This window comes from Halichoerus grypus, chromosome 14 (assembly GCF_964656455.1).
Source record: "Halichoerus grypus chromosome 14, mHalGry1.hap1.1, whole genome shotgun sequence".
NCBI classification, from domain to species: Eukaryota; Metazoa; Chordata; class Mammalia; order Carnivora; family Phocidae; genus Halichoerus; species Halichoerus grypus.
In genome coordinates, this window is record NC_135725.1 from 40,260,985 (window position 1) to 40,276,912 (window position 15,928).

The following is a 15,928-nucleotide window of genomic DNA, read 5'->3' on the forward strand; positions in this document are numbered from 1 at the left end:
TAACCTCTAAACCCTTGGAGTTTCCAGATATTCATGGTGGGCTCCAAGGCCACAAGATATCAGCCCCAAACTGACACTAAGTTAAATCACATAGGCAGTCAGTCATGCCTATGAAATGATACCCTAATAAAGTTTCTGAACACCAAACTCACGTGAGCTTCCTGGATTGGCAACACTCCATACATACTGTTACACATCAATTCTGAAAAGGAAACACTTTGTGAGGAAAATGGAAGCTTCATATTTGAAATCCTCAGGCTGCACTATGTGTCTCTTCCTTTGGCTGATTTTTTACCTGTATCCTTTCTTTATAATCAACCGTAAGCATGAGTAGAAAAGCTTCTAGTAAGTTCTGTAGGTCCTTATACTGAATTATTGAACCTGAGGAGGGTTGGGGAACATCCAGAACTTGCAGTTCATCTCAGAAGTGAGGGTGGTCTTTTGTGCATTCTTCCCTCTAACTTCATAGTTAGACCTTAACTCTTTGCTGTTGGTGTCAAAAGTCTCCAACGGACTTGGAAGTCTGGAGGATTGTACCCTCAAGCCTTGCCATTTGACTAACTCTGGGTACAATGGCATAAGTAACAACAATGACAAAAAAGATCATTCCATTCTGGAAAAAAACATTCTATGATTACTTGTATGTGCCTGTTATACAGAGCATCAAGTTAAAGCTAAATAATTTCCCATTTCTGTAGGGCGTCTGTACTGTAATTTTTTACCCACAATTTTTATCAGAAAGAGTACATCAACGATGACTTTGGATCACTCTCTGAACTCATCTCCTGCACTATGTCCTTCACCCAGCAGGATCCAGCCCTACTGACCCCTTCACAGTTCCTCAAACCAAACTGCTCACTCTATCAGCCACGTACATCCTTCCCCAACATCTACATGCTTGTTGCTTTACTTCATTCAGGTGTGCTCAACTTTATGCCAGAGAAGCCCGCCCTGACAACCCTACCCAAGACAGCACCCCACCATTATGCTCCATGAGCTTACCCTGTTCTATTTTTCTTCTTGGCACTTGCCATGGACCCTGTTGTAATGGAGCGTCCATCCAAATCTGTGTGGACAGACTAGAATGTAGAATTCCCCAGTGGAGGAATTAGACTATTTTATTCTCTCTTATATCCTTCATTCTCTATAAGAGTGCCTTGAACAGAGTTGGCATTCATTATACATTTGCAGAACAAGTGTTTATTTTCTTAGGGATCTACTTTGATTTCATTTCCCCAACAACCCCCCCACTATCATTATTTCCATTTTTCAGATGACAAAATTACACAAAGTCACACATCTAATAAGTAGATTATGACCAGGATTTTTTCATCATGGCGTTCTTATGTTTGTACTATACACATAACAGTCACTTGAGGTATCATTTCTGGGAATAAGGCATTAGGTAAAATTTACATTGACAGGGCAATCAAAATATTTTACAACACATCACCAATCCATGCCTAAGAGTTTGTTACCTGTCCTTAAAACAGAAGACTCAGTTAAATTAATAAAGTTACCAATAATCCAACTTATATTGGCTTATATTATATTGGCTATCTACAACCACCGATGAAGAGAGATCATTGTGTTGAGAAGAGGGTTTTGGGAATCCTTTCAAATGGTTATTTTAAAATCTACAGCAGGCATGATCAATTATTATTTTTTCAAAAGCAAGCTCCTTATGCCAAACTTGATTTTTTTTTTTTATCCTGAGCCATGGCAACTTCAATAAAGTCTGCCAGCAGAAGATACACCGCTCAGGTTGAAGCAGATGGCATAATGAAATCTGTGACAGGCTGAGGATCCCACACACCAAGACCTAATGCCTATAGTATGTTTGCATAGGAGAAAAATATTTGGACTTGTGCTACAGTAAGCCAGAATGAACAAACCACATTCCAAGAATAAAGATTTTATCTATATGAAGTTAACTGGTGAAACAGAAGCTCTGATTTTATGAAAGACTGGGTGTGAAGGCACTCTAGAAGTAAAGTTACAGGACCAGAAAAAGTACAGTACTATGAGAATCATATAAAAGTACTGAATATCAGTGGTTTTTTTTCCAAATTTGTTAAAGCTTTAACCAATGTCAATGACTCCTCCTGTCTCCTCCTGGCCCTTGAGGTAAATGTAAGAGCAGAGGTTAAAGAGATCACATATTTAAAAACTACAATTTAATCATATCATCATACAAAAGGGCTGGTTTTAAATGTGCAGATTTACACTCAGAAAAGAGCACAAAGCACCTTCTGACTCTGCTGTAACTGTTTAACAAAATGGCTCTCTGAACTATAATCTCCTTGCAAAACAGGAATGGATCTTATTTGTCTTGATAGACCTGCTCATAGCAGACACAGCATAAATGTTTAATAAAAAAAGCTTGACTCCCATCTTGGTTTATAAATATAAAATAAACAGAAGAAAACACAACTATCTGGTATTTTTATATACAGATAAACAATCTGTATAATTTATGGAAGTTGCTAGTAAATGAGCAAGAGTCACCAAATAATTACCTGTTCTCTGCTTAAGTTCTGGCTGAGTATTTCAATCTAAAAAGGTCTTTTATGTTCTTAGTAAATAAACATATTAATTTATGGATTTGAATTAATGCTAATACCTAAAACATAACTTAAAATGAAGATTATGTAAATTACTCAATTAAAAAGCCAAATTCTTTGTAATAAGGCAGGATGAAACACCCTTCAGTATTTAGAAGTATAGGTGAAGTCCTCTTTTAAGACGCAGTCAGTGGGGGCCTGGGTGGCTCAGTCAGTTAAGTGTCTGACTTTGGTCCTGGGATCCTCCCTGGTCAGGCTCCCCACTCAGCAGGGAGTCTGCTAGCCCCTCTGCCCACTTGTGTTCTCTCTCTCTCCCTCTCTTAAACAAACAAACAAACAAATAAATAAATAAATAAAATCTTAAAAAAAAAAAAGGATGCAGTCAGAACAGAAATTGGTTCAGTTATTTCAAAAGGCCAGATAAAGCAGAAATCATAACACAGGACAAATACATAACTTAAGTACTTTATTTTAATTTAAAGCATGAATGTATTCATTCGCAAATATCCTGATGCATGAGAGCTCCCCACTTCTTTCTTGCACGAACTGCACTCATTTAATATGACATTATTTTCAATTTCAGTCTCTTTAAGATGAAGCAAGAATGTGGACTCCTGAAAAATAATCTCATTAAAGAAATCTGGATTTTTATGAGCTCTTTCTTCAGTGTTTTACAGTTTGATTACACACAACCAATTTACCAACAATTGTTTTATCAATTCATTTATGTGGTCTTTCAAAAGAATTTAAGTAAGTTTTCATGGAAAAAATCCTTTGCCATCAATTTTTATATTACGTAACAAAGACACGTAATTATAAAAATAATTATGACAGGCAAAACATCTCTAAAAATGACTGATAAATGCACATTCACCTGGTGACAGCTGCAGAAGCACACACAAGAAAATGTCTGAAAATAAGTGTTTTGTGCTCTGAGCATCAGTCATACGCCTCGCAGGACAGTAACCTTTCACTTAGCAAGTCACTATTTGGAGGTGGGCTAAGAAAGCTGCTTCTGTAACAGCATTCCAAGAAGACAAAAAATTCTCTTTAGTTCTATATACAATTAAGCTCACCCTGTGGGCATAGCTATATCAGAGTAACCCTTCCACTGGATCAATCAGAAACTTTATATAAAGTGCTGTGAAAAAAAATCTGTAAAGGTATCAAAAAGAAATAATCACTGCCATATTCTATTCATCAGAAGCAAATCAATAAACCCACCCCACACTCAAGAAGAGATCACACAAGAGCGTGAACACTAGAAGGCAGGGATTATCCGTGTCCATCCCAGAGGCGGACTACCACAGCACGTCATAGTAAAACTGCTGAAAGCCAAGACACAGGGAAGATCTTGAAAGCCACCTGAACAAAAAGGCACCTTATCTTCAAAGAAGAATAAAACTGACAACCTAATCGTTCAAGTTAATCAATGACAAACAGAAGACAATAGAATAAAAAAAAAACCTAAAAATGAAAACAAAAAACTGTCAATTTAGCATTTTCAAAATACATTCCCTACACACATACACACAGTGTTGCTTTAGAATTCTACTAAAGAGGGGCGCCTGGGTGGCTCAGTCGTTAAGCGTCTGCCTTCGGCTCAGGTCATGATCCCAGGGTCCTGGGATCGAGCCCCGTATTGGGCTCCCTGCTCCACGGGAGGCCTGCTTCTCCCCCTCCCACTCCTCCTGCTTGTGTTCCCTCTCTTGCTGTGTCTCTCTCTGTCAAAAAAAAAGAATTCTACTAAAGAAATACACAAGTAAATTCTTAGAAATACAAAAGATCCCTCATGGATTTCCCTAATGCAGAAAAGACTGAAGAGAACAAAAAAGGATTTAAAGATTTGAGTAAATCAGGGCACACCTGGGTGGCCCAGTCTATTTAGCATCTAACTTGGTTTCAGCTCCGGTTGTGATCTTGGTGTCATGAGATCGAGTCCCGCCTCGGGCTCTGCGCTCAGCAGGGAGTCCGCTTGAGATTCTCTCTCTCCCTCTGTCCTCCCCCACTGGCTCTTGAATTCTCTCTCTCTAAAATAAATAAATCTTTTTTTTTTTAAAGGAGTAAATGGTAATGTTTTAAAACAATAAATAAAATCTGTGGAGTTTTAAATATAGACAGGAAAGAAAGTACATAATAATTACACAAAAGACACAAGGAGGGTACAGAAGGTTGAACTGTACTAAGTTCCTTTCATTTTCCAGGAAGTAGCAAAAGTTCCAATTAAAGTAAAATCAAAATAAGTTAAGGGTAATATATCTGACAAAAGACTCATGTTTGGCCTAAAAGAAAAAAACACAAACCTCAATGTTAAAGAAGATCCAATTAGAAAAGGAACAAAGACATTTTACCAAAGAGGATATGTAGATGGCAAATAAGAACATAGAAAATGTTCAGCATCATTATCTATTAGAGAAATGCAAATTAAAAGCACAAAGAATATCACTATATACCTATCAGAATTACTAAATAAAAAAGTGACAACACCAAATGCTGGTGAGAATGTGGAGAAAATGGCCTGCTCATGCACTGCTGGCAGGAATGTAAAATGGTTGAGCCCCTCTGACAAAGAGTTTGGCAGTTTCTGAAAAAAACTAAACATGCATTTACCATACAACATGGCAATTACCTCTTAGGCACTTATTATACAGATATGAAAATTATGTACACACAAAACCATGCAGCAGCTTTATCTACAAGAGTGAAAAACTGGAAAGAAACAGAGAGTCTCTTAAGAGGTGTGTCCATACCATGGAATAATACTAACCAATAAAAAGGAACAAAATATTGAATAGACACACCAACTTGGATGGTTCACAAGAGCATTATGCAGAATGAAAAAAAGACAATTTCTAAAGGGCACATACATTATGACTATATTTTTATAAAATTCTTGAAATTATTTCATTATAAAGACAGAAAAGACAGGGGTGGTGGCGGGGAGGGAACAGAGTATAGCGATTAATGAGTAACGCAGAGAGATCACTGTGGTGATGGGACAGTATCTAGACTGTGATGGTGATTACACAGATCTATGCAAAAGAAAGAATGACACAGACTGAAAAAAACTGACAGGCACTGAACCATTATCAGTTTCCTTGGTTTTGATATTTTACTTTAATTACCAAGATGTGACCACTAGAGGTAGCTTGGTGAAGTACATATAGGACCTCTCTATACAATATTGAAAAATTACTGAGAATCTATAATTATTACTACATTATTACAAAATAAACTATTACAAAATTACAAAACATTTTTTTAAAAAGTTGACTCAAATAGGCCAAGGATACTTACTATTATCTTTAGGGTAACCACTAAAAGAATAATAGCATGCTAATAGAACAAAATAAAATAAAAAGTGAACTAATACAAAAAAGAAAAAATGAATAAACAAGACAAAAAGAAAACAATAAATGGTAAATTAAAATAAAATTTATCAATAATTACATTAAATGACTATAATTTTCAGATTATATAATACAACAAAACACAAATACATGCTATATACCAAAGATACAAGTTAATAATAAAAAAGATAAAGATGAAAGTAGAGAGATCCACCCTACATTAACCAGAAGAAGCCTGGTACACCTGCCCTAGTATCAGACGAGTGGACTTTAAGTCAAGAAGCGTTACTGGAGATGAAGAGGGACAATTCATATAGATAAAGGGTTAATTCAGTAAAAGACAAGACAGTCTTAGTCACCTAAAAATATAACCTCAGGGGCGCCCGGGTGGCTCGCTCGGTTAAGCGTCTCCCTTTGGCTCAGGTCATGATCCTGGGGTCCTGGGATCTAGCCCAAAATAGGGCTCCCTGCTTGGCAGGGAGCCCGCTTCTCCCTCTCCCTCTCCCTCTGCCACTCCCCCTGCTTGTGCTCTCTCTCTCTGTCAAATAAATAAATAAAATCTTAAAAAAATAAAATAAAAACAAAAATATAATCTCAAAACATGTAAGGCAAAAGGACTCAGAATCTAAATGAGAAACAGACACATTCACAACATAAGTAGAGATTATAATTTATCTCTTTCAGTAACTGATAGAATGGGGGGATCAATAAGGATATGAAAGATCTGAACAACATTCTAAATAAAGTTGATAGAGTCAATATAAAAAAGCAGCTCTATTTCCTAGAAAAAAACAACCACAAACTAAAACTTAAAAAAAGTTGCATCTAAGATATGATAAAATTATTTTAAAAAGCTGGAATACAACCTAAAGTTTAGAAACAGAGCCACATATATTTGACCACATGATTTAGTGTGCCAATGTAAGGGAGAAAAGAATGATCTTTACAATAAATGGTTCTGGTTCAAACGGACAGTCAAATGGAAAATTAACTAACATACACACTTTACCTCATACCACAGCTGAAATTTAGACGCTAAAGCAAGCTTCTGAGAGAAAATCTATATATCCTTGGCATAATCAATAATTTCTTAAGTAGGACAAAAAAGGCAATACCATAGAGGAAAAGTTTTAAAAATTGAACTTTATTAAAATTTAAAAAAAAACCCTCTGGTCATCAAAACATGTAACTAAGAGAGTCAAAAAGCAAGACACAAAACAGAAAAAGACAGTTGCAATACAAATGTCCAGCAAAGAAGTTTTATTCAGAAAATTAAAAAAAAAAAAAACTCTCTCGTAAGTCAGTAACACTGAAAAACCAATAGAAAAAATGGCAAATGACTTAAAACAGGAACTCCACCAAGGAGGATATCCAAATGATCAATAAGCACATGAAAAGGTGCTCAGTATCATTAATCATCTTATGATACTACAACATACCCCCCAGAGTGGCTAGAATTGGAAAAAGAGAAATTTAAAGCTGACAGTACCAAGTGTAAGCAATGATGTGGAACAATGAGAATTTTCTTACATTTCTTACATTATATTGAGAGCATAGTCCTACAACTATTTTGGAAAACAATTTGACAGAATCTACAAATGCTGAATATGTACCTTAAGACCCAGAAATTTCACTCTTAAGTAAACATCCAAGAGAAATGTACACTTATGAACATCAAAGGACATGTGTTAGAACGTTTATGGCAGTTTTGTTTATAATAGCCAAAAACTAGTAAACGATTACAATCAATAAAGTACAGATATAGTCTAGTACATTCATACAATGAAAGATGGAAAAGAACTACAGCTACATATAACAACACGAAGGAATATCACAGACACAAAGTGAAGACAAAGCCAAGAACAAAGCATGTATACTCAGATTGCATTTAAATAAAATTCAAATACTTATTTATGGGATAACAGTCAAAACAGTGTCTGATCTGACTTCTACAAGGAATCTAAAACAGCCAATCTCATAAAAACAGAGAGTAGACTGGAGGTTGCCAGAGCTTAGGGAAAGTGGGAAAATGTTGATCAAAGGGTACAAACTTCCAGTTATAAGTAAGTTCTTGAGATCTAACATACAATGTGGTCACTATAGTTAAAGATACTCTATGGTATATTTGAAAGCTAAGTGAGTAGATCTTAAATGTTTAAATCACACACACACACACACACACACACACAAAAACATTATTACTGAGGTGACATATCTTAACTAACCTCACTGCGGTAATAATTTCACTGTATATGTGCTTATCAAATATCACTTTGTATATCTTACACAGTTATATGTCAATTTTATCTCACACAGGCTGGAAAAAAATAGTGAATATTTTGGGGAGAGGATGAGGATCAACTAAGGGGATACAGAGTATTGTGGAGTGTTAATAATTTTCTATACTTTGATTTAGGTGAAGAGTTATATGTGTACATTCAATTTATACAAAATCCTTGAACTATATAATTTTGCCCTTTACTGTATGTTAATTCTCTCTCTTTTTTTTTGAAGTTTGCAAGGTAAGTGATAAAATCAGAGCAGAGAACCTGGGGCACTCCAATGACTGATAAAACATACACTTCTCTGAAAGAAAGAAGGTGCTTTGAACAGCCTCTGTATTATCAAGCTAAATCTTCTGACAGAAACTCAGAATTTAAAGTTCAATTACCAGGCATTCACCTTAAGTGAAAGAGAATATAGAAACTGGGTATCTGAAGATGAAGCCAAAACTATTACTGTGATGTATGACTCTCTGCAGGCTTGATATGGATTCAACTGGCTAATTCCCATCCACAGAATAAATCCTTCAACAAGTGCTCAAGTCAAGATGAATCCTCAGCAAGTGCATTTTAACCTCTGCAGCACACATAGATTTTTCTTTCTCAAAGATTATGAGTTTTTACAACTTGTAATCATTTAATTGCACACCAAACAACAAGAAAAAAATAATCATTATGCCATCTAATACTTTTATACTGAAGTATTTTGACCCACCCTGATACAAGGTTGATATATCTGAGATTTCAAAATTATAAATTTTTTCAATACCTATTATATAAAATTAATTTCTTTCCAAAACTACTTGAAAAGATCAATGTCTTAAATATTTTGATCATATAACCTATGTACTTAAGTTTAACCAAATATAACGTCTTCAAATATATAGATTTGCTAAACGATTTAAATCTGCTAAAAATATTGAAATATTGACTTCTTATGTTTCATCTATCCCTTCTGGGTTGTTAACTGAAAAGGAAATTAATATTATTAGCTCTATTTTAATGGCTAACATCAATCTTTCCAGAAGTACTTGTATAATTGTCTAGAAAAATGATCGCTTATGTTCAAACTGAATTTCCTAAAGCATTTTTATACAGATTATCAAAACCTGTTTTCTGGTCCTGTTATTTTGACCTATTCTGAAAGCACAGAATAGCAATGACAATAAAGTGACCCAAATGCTTATATAATTTGATGGATATTTCTATCATTTCAAAGCTAAAATATGTGTTATCTTGCATTAAGCAAGAAAAATGACCACTGCTTTTACAATCCTAGTTTTGGTAGACTTTAAATAAATTTATAAACATATATTGCTAGTTCAATTTCCCAGTTTTTTGTTTGTTACTCCCTAACGTAATGAGAAATAAGAAATAAGGCACTCTCTGGGGAATTTGCCGTAACAGGTGCACCTCATAGAAATACAGACTGTTTTTTTTAATCTGCACCTTGTCTTTTCTTCTTGCAGAACAAGAAAAGTGCTTATTTTCTTGTGAATTTACAAAAATGCTGTAAAACATTCTCTGGAACTGATCCCAAATATGAAATGCAAAGATGGATAGGATACCAAGAGTATTCAATGAAATACAGCACCTAAAATGGTAGCAATCACAGGAAAAAAAAATTTATACATAATAGAACTGTATTTCAAGTTTGGAAGCAAGGGAGGCCTCCTTTTCCATAAATTTTTCAGTGAAATACTGATTAGAGCACAACTCTGATGCATTATTGAACAGGCAAACCCTTACACAGTAATTGATGGTGGCACTCTGATTTAATGATCCTTATTTTTAAAGCTAATTAAAGAAATTGAGTTGCATGTTCAAAGGGGATTAGCTTAATGTGACGAGACTATTTTGGACATAAAGTACCTCCACAGCTCCTGAACTAAACACGATAGAAAATGGAGCAGCAAATTATAAGGTGGCGGGAAGGGGTGCATTTTCTGATGGAATAAGCATAATTTCACATTGTCCATGTGAATTTCTTTTCATTCATTCAAATACTTACTGAGCACTTCAAATGTCCAAGACATTGGGCTCTAGGGGGTGGGACAGTAATTAAAGAGATAAAATGCTTTGCATAATCACTAATATGTTAGATATCCTATAAAATTGCTCCACCAGGCATAGTTCACCCACCTACTAAGATAGAATACCTTTCTTTTAATAGCTATGAATTGTTGAATAGCAAAGCAGATAGTGGACGAGAATTTGTGGATATTCTTAAAGTAGCCATTGAAGATCATTGGCTGATAAATTTAAAATATAAGGTTATTGAATTTAGAAAATAATTCCTTAACCCAAGGATGGTTAAGCAGTCATTCTGAGTAATAAAATGTAAATTTTCTGCATCTGTCTCTGTAAAGTTTCAGTGGCACATTTGTCCTAAAATTCCCACGTGCTAAATAAAAAGGATAAATGATCAACCAAGAAACTCAAGATGAAAGGCAAAGAAAAAAATGAATTAAAGAGTACCTAAGACTCTTATCTTCTCCCTTTTGATATTTAGAAAGGCATATATAAATGACCAGTAATCTACCTAAAGCAATGCCTATTGTCATAGACTATTAAATGACAAGATCAAGTACAAAACTGTAAAGTCTATACAATGTAAGTGATGTCATCATGTTAAATGAATGGCCACATGGCAGGTTATGCTATTTTAGAATGTTCTAGTCTTCACTCAGAGCTGCATCTATGAAAATTTTATTTATTCTTAAAATTACATCATAATTAGAATTAATACACAATACATAATGCACTAAAATGTCAGGCTCAGTCAGCGTAATGCAAAGTATTCCATGTGTATTTTATAAACTAATTTTTTTATAAGGTTTGTTTTTTTAAGATTTTATTTATTTATTTGGCAGAGAGAGACACAGCGAGAGAGGGAACACAAGCAGGGGGAGGGGGAGAGGGAGAAGCTGGCTTCCCGCTGAGCAGGGAGCCCGATGCGGGGCTCGATCCCAGGACCCTGGGACCATGACCTGAGCTGAAGGCAGACGCTTAATGACTGAGCCACCCAGGCGCCTCCATAAACTAATTTTTTAAAGGTCTGAATTTCACTAAAATCTATAGAAATACTCATAGTTGAAAAGATTCAAATCCCCCCCATTTCCTTAAAACGCATATGAATACTTGAGTATCAAGACTGCAAAATAACCTGAACTTAAAACAGTCAGTTTTGCTTTAAACTTTTTTCATTATTGTTATATAATAAATTTTAAGTTTACCATTTAAAAAAATGTTAGGTTCTACAATGAAGTAAGATATTACAGGACTCTTTAACCTATCCCCTGAGTTCCTGAAATTCCAATTAAAGTCCTCTAATTTCAAAAGCAATGGTTTCTTTTTCATACTTGTTTGATCTTTTTTGATAGGACTTTACTTTTTATTGTTATTAGGGGAGAGGTGTCTGTGATAGGCTGAAAGAAAAAGACACTATTCTTATCAGCTCTTCTCATCAAGAGCAATAGTCTATTACCTCCCCCCCCCGCCCAAGTCACTTTAAAAAGTTCTTGATGAAGGGGGCACCTAGATGTCTCAGTTGGTTAAGCAGCTGCCTTTGGCTAAGGTCATGATCCCCGATCCCCGGGGTCCTAGGATCAAGGGCCCCCCCCCCCCCCCCCCGCGCCGGTTGGGCTCCCTGCTCAGTAGGGAGTCTTGCTTGTCCTTCTGCCTCTCCCCCCTCAGCCCCACCCCACCTGTTCCCCTCCTTGGCCCTGCCCCTCCCCCTGCCTTGTGCTCTCTTGCTTGTGGTACACTCTCACTCTCAAATAAATAAATAAATAAAATCTTAAAAAAAAAAGTTCTTGATGCAGTAGTTAAAATTAGTTTTTTTCAATCTTGACTCTTGGGTATACATCTTTTTAATATTCTGTGATTCAAAATGAGAAGTGAACATAACACAGTTCTGGTGTATAAAAAATACAATTCTGGTCGGGGTGCCTGGGTGGCTCAGTTGGTTGAGCATGTCTGCCTCCTGAGCATGATCTCCGGATGTGGGATCAAGCCCTGTGCCTGGCTCCCTGCCTCAGTGGGGAGCCTGCTTTTCCCTCTCCCTCTGCCTGCTGCTCCCCCTGCTTGTGCTCCCTCTCTCTCTGAGACAAATAAATAGAATCTTTTAAAAAAGAAAAAAATATAACTCTCATCTAGAGGAAAAGTATTATTGTTTGAGTTGCAAGCGGAACTAGCTACTTTCCTCATGAGCGCCATGTTACTTGAAAAAGCAAATGAAAGTCAAAAAAATGATTGTACAAACTTGATATATGGCAGATAATTTCTCAAAAATAAAGTAAGCTTCTCATTTCAAGGAAAACAACTGACAGTAATTGTTGCCAATAGTAAAATCTGAGGTTTCAAGTGACAATCAGAATTTTGGAAAACTTGTTAGCTGCCACTCTGAGCTTGACACCTTTCCACAATTTAAAGACTATTGATAATACCAGAAGCAATATTAGCAAGTATAAATTTATGATATATAATGAAATGTGAAACTTAATTTTCCTGTTTTTCAAATTTTCCAGACAACCAATTTATTACAAAATTATACATGTTTAAAAAAAAATTCAGGGGCGCCTGGGTGGCTCAGTCGTTAAGCGTCTGCCTTCGGCTCAGGTCATGATCCTAGTGTCCTGGGATCGAGCCCCGCATCGGGCTCCCTGCTCGGCGGGAAACCTGCTTCTCCCTCTCCCACTCCCCCTGCTTGTGTTCCCTCTCTTGCTGTGTCTCTCTCTCTCAAATAAATAAAATCTTTAAAAAAATAAAAAAATAAAAAAAAAAATTCAAAGCACAAGATAGATTTTACTGTAATAGAGTACAAAATGTTCATTGATTTGGTTTCTGATTCCACCTTATAACTTAATTTTAAGAAACTACCAATAGGGGTGCCTGGGTAGCTCAGTCAGTTAAGCATCTGACTCTTGGTTTGGGCTCAAGTCATGATCTCAGGGTCGTGGGAGCAAGCCCTGCATCCAGCCCCATGTTGGGCTCCATGCTCAGTGGTCTCGAGACCCAGCTTGAGATTCTCTTTCTCTCTGCCCCTACCCCCGCCCTCTGCTTGTCTGCTTGCCCACTCACACGGATATGCTTTCTCTCTCAAATAAATCTTAAAAAAAAAAAGAAAATACCAATAGTTTTGGTGCACTATCAAAGAAGGATATCCACAAAAATGCTATCCTCCTCCCTTTGCCAGCTAAATAGCTACATGAGGCCAGATGTTCTCCATATACATCAACTAAAACAACAAATCCAAACAAATCAAATGCAGAATCAGATACGAGAATCCAGTCTTCTATTAAACAACATTAAAGAGATATGAAAAAAGGTAAAACAGTGCCACTCTTCTAATTTTTAAAGCAACGGATTCTGCTATTTTCAAACGAATTAATAAATATTTAAAATACTTCTCAATGTTAATTTCTAACCTGAAAAATATCGATGCATAAAACCACATAAATTAAAGCTCTTTGAGGTCTTCAGTAATTTTTAAGAATGTAATGGGGTCTTAAAACCAAAATATTTGAGATCTGCTGCCTTAGAATATTAAATTTCAATAGGAGGAAGAAGCACCAAGAAGAGAATCAATATTTATTGAGTGCTTGGTAAGCACCCAGCTTATGCCTTAGAGTTTCTAGATCCATGTTATTTAGTTCCCACATTACAACTAATGGAGAGGCAAAAAAGAGGTTCAGTGAAGTTAAATACATATATAAATAGAGTCACCTACCAATAAATATCAATGACACAACACAAATCTGGGTTGTGTCTCTTTCCAAATCGTATTAGACTACACTGCCAGCAACTGAGATCAGATCATAACGAAGGCCTCAAATCACCAGGATATCCTGAAATCATGTTCATTCCGCTGTTTACAAGGCCAGTGAAACAAAAACTACAGAGCCCTATGATTAAGACCTGGGGTCTGAAGTCAGCCAGCCTACATTTAAATACTAGCTCCAGCATTTAACCTCCCTGTGCCTCCATTTCCCTATCCATAAAATAAGGAAAATAACATTATCTAGTACATCTATCTACTATTATCTACCACTGGAGAGTATTGTTGCAATGATGAAACAGAGACAATAGTTCCTGGCACACAGTAAGAATTTCATATGTGGTAATCACCATGATGATGATGATGGTGATGAGTGGCGCTTCTTTCCAATACGTTTACTAGGAAAAACACAAGGTCTTCAAAGTAACTTCAGTTATTTGGCTAATTTATTTATACTAAAAATCATTTCTCTGGCAAGAAAAGATAACTACTGATGCACAACAGTTCTGAATTTTCATGAACATTTACATATCTCTTAATTAAACAATCATTTAACAAGTAAAATATCAGATTAGGTACAAAGTAGACAAAGATGAATATGGCATGATTTTATCCCAAAAGTAGTAAATGGTTTTCAAACAAATCTGAAATGCACTTAATTCTAAAACTCCTTTTTGTGCTTGGTAAGAACAAATGGCAAGTGGAACGCCGCATACACACCATGGTCTAGGCATGTGTGTTGATGTGTATTTGCAGAATGTCTTTTCTTTATTTAAATCTCAACACTTCTGTGCTTTCTTAGCAAAACTTCCAAGAGAAAAAATTTAAAGAACATAGATTGACCAAAAGTAATATTCTTATCAAAGCATGCTGAAACTTTCTACATCAAAGGGGTGAAAGTATTCAAATTAAGTAAATTAATATACCTTAAATGCCAAGACAAATAGAAATTTAAAATTAAAAACTTAGGGGCCCCTGGGTGGCTCAGTTGGTTAAGTGTCTGACTTCAGCTCAAGTCATGGTCTCAGGGTCCTGGGACTGAGCAGTGAATGGGGGGTGGGGGAAGGGTCTGAGCTCAGCAGGGAGTCTGCTTGTCCCTCTCCCTCTGCCCTTTCCCCCCAGCTTGCACGCGCATTCTCTCTCTCAAATAAATAAAATCTTTAAAAAAGAGAGAAATTGGAAACTTAGATGAACAACATGTTAGAGTGTTTGTAGTGTTTTTCCTATCAGTCCCACATTTACAGAAGACAAATAAAACTGATTCACAGTTCACAGTCTGCTTAGAGAAAAATAAAACCAAACCTTACAGACAAGTTTAAATATACAGAAATGGGCACATGAAGACTGATGGTACTTTGTCACACTGTCTCTCCTTCCACTATTATCCTACTCAGTTCACATCTACTGTAAAAGCTAGCATAATTATTTAAAAAGCAGAATGAAAGTTCTGGTTTATACTAAAAAGGTCCTCTGATTAAAATTTGGGGGAGAATTTAAGGGAAATGGCAAATCTTAATGAACCTGAATTTACTAAACATTAAGTGCATTTCTCTTTAGTAATGCTAATAACGGTTTTCCCAACCTATTTGTTCCTTTATAGCAGAGAACCAAGGGTTTAGAAACAGTGTAAATTAAGAGTAAAAAAAAGCACTGGCTTTGGGTCAGACAGACGTATATTCTTCTTCTAAATCTACCAATGACTAATTGTATGCTCCAGATTAAGTTACACGACATTTCAGCCTCAATTTCTTCATGGACAGAATGGGATCATGCACACCTCATGTAGCTGATGGACTAGTGAAATGGGACAACGTCCACAGCACATGAGAGCTTCCTAAAGGTGATGGTAGTTATTTTTGTTATATAGCTTCAGATGTAAATCAACCTCTATTGTTTTTAAACTCTTGGGTTAAAAAACTCATGTAGGTTATACCCAGTAAATCTCACATTTTT

At 35.9% G+C, this 15,928-nt stretch overlaps 1 protein-coding gene across 10 annotated transcripts in view; it reads right to left on the reverse strand.

Moving 5' to 3' along the window:
* The window catches only part of MPDZ (multiple PDZ domain crumbs cell polarity complex component), a 161,537-nt gene that overhangs the window by 109,975 nt on the left and 35,634 nt on the right, over window positions 1–15,928 (reverse strand). The gene's annotated exons all lie outside the window — the stretch shown is intronic.